This window comes from Otolemur garnettii, unplaced genomic scaffold (assembly GCF_000181295.1).
Source record: "Otolemur garnettii isolate 467f Iridium unplaced genomic scaffold, OtoGar3 scaffold00225, whole genome shotgun sequence".
Classification (NCBI taxonomy): domain Eukaryota; kingdom Metazoa; phylum Chordata; class Mammalia; order Primates; family Galagidae; genus Otolemur; species Otolemur garnettii.
Genome location: NW_003852620.1, coordinates 471,921 through 473,752, shown reverse-complemented (window position 1 = coordinate 473,752; position 1,832 = coordinate 471,921).

The window sequence follows — 1,832 nt, the reverse complement described above, 5'->3', positions numbered from 1 at the left end:
AATTTACTACTATATGCACACATGTGTGTTGATCACTTAGTTCCATTTTATTTTTATTTATTTATTTTTTGAGACAGAGCCTCAAGCTGTCACCCTGGGTAGAGTGCTGTGGCATCACAGCTCATAGCAACCTCCAACTCCTGGGCTTGAGCGATTCTTTTACCTCAGTCTCCCAAGTAGCTGGGACTACAAGTGCCTGCCACAATGCCCAGCTATTTTTTGGTTGTAGTTGTCATTGTTGTTTGGCAGGCCCAGTCTGGATTCGGACCCGCCTGCTGTGGTGTATGTGACTGGCGCTCTAGCAGCTGAGGTACAGGCCCTGAGCCCTAATTCCATTGTTTTTTGAGAGAGGAATTTTTTTCTTTTTTTAAATAAATCATAGCTGTGTACATTAATACAGTCATGGAGTACAGTGTGATGGTTTTATATGCAATTTGAAATATTTTCACCAAACTGGTTAACATAGCCTTCATGGCATTTTCTTAGTTATTGCGTTGAGACATTTATATTCTACATTTAGAAAGATTCACATGTACCCTTGTAAAATGGACCATAGGTGTGGTCCCATCAATCACCCTCCCTCCACCCTTCCTCCCCCCTCTCCAGCCCTCCCTCTCCCTCTTCCCCATGTTCTTGGTCTATGATTGGGCTACAGCTTTCATATTATACTTTTTCTTCCATTCCTGAGATACTTGCTAAGAAGAATATGTTCCAGCTCCATCCATGTAAACATGAAGGAGGTAAAGTCTCCATCTTTCTTTAAGGTTGCATAATATTCCATGATATACATATACCACAATTTATTGATCCATTCGTGGATCAGTGGGCACTTGGGCTTCTTCCATGATTTAACAATTATGAATTGGGCTGCAATAAACATTCTAGTACAAATATCTTTGTTGTAATGTGATTTTTTGTCTTCTGGATATATACCTAGTAGAGGAATTATAGGATCAAATGGCAGGTCTATTTTTAGTTCTCTAAGTGACTCCAAACATCTTTCCAAAAGGGACATATTAGTTTGTATTCCCACCAGCAGTATAGAAATGTTCCCTTTTCTCCACATCCACGCCAGCATCTCTGGTTTTGGGATTTTGTGATGTGGGCTAATCTTACTGGAGTTAGATGATATCTCAAAATAGTTTTGATTTTCATTTCTCTGATGACTAATGATGATGAGCATTTTTTCATATGTCTGTAGGCCATACGCTTGTCTTCTTCAGAGAAGTTTCTCTTCAAGTCCCTTGCCTACCCTGAGATGAGATCACTTGTTCTTTTCTTGCTAATACGCTTGAGTTCTCTGTGGATTCTGGTTTTAAACCTTTCTCAGATACATAATCTGCAAATATCTTCTCCCATTCTGAGAGCTGTCTGCTTCCTTTACTTACTGTGTTCTTGGCTGTGCAGAAGCTTTTTAGTTTGATCAGGTTCCAGTAGTGTATTTTTGATGTGGCTTCGATTGCCCGAGGGGTCCTCCTCATAAAATTTTCACCCAGGCCGATTTCTTCAAGTGTTTTCCCTGCACTTTTTTTCTAGCATTTTTATAGTTTCATGTCTTAAGTTTAAATCTTTAATCCAATGAGAGTATCTTAGTTAATGGTGAAAGGTGTGGGTCCAGTTTAAATCTTCTACAAGTCGCCCCCCAGTTTGCCCAGCACTATTTGTTAAATAGGGAATCTTTTCCCCACTCAGTGTTTTTAATTGGCTTATCATAGATCAGGTAACGGGAAGTAGCTGGGTTCATCTCTTGGTTCTCTATTCTGTTCCATACATCTACCTCTCTGTTTTTGTGCCAGTACCATGCTGTTTTATCACTATTGATTTATAGTATA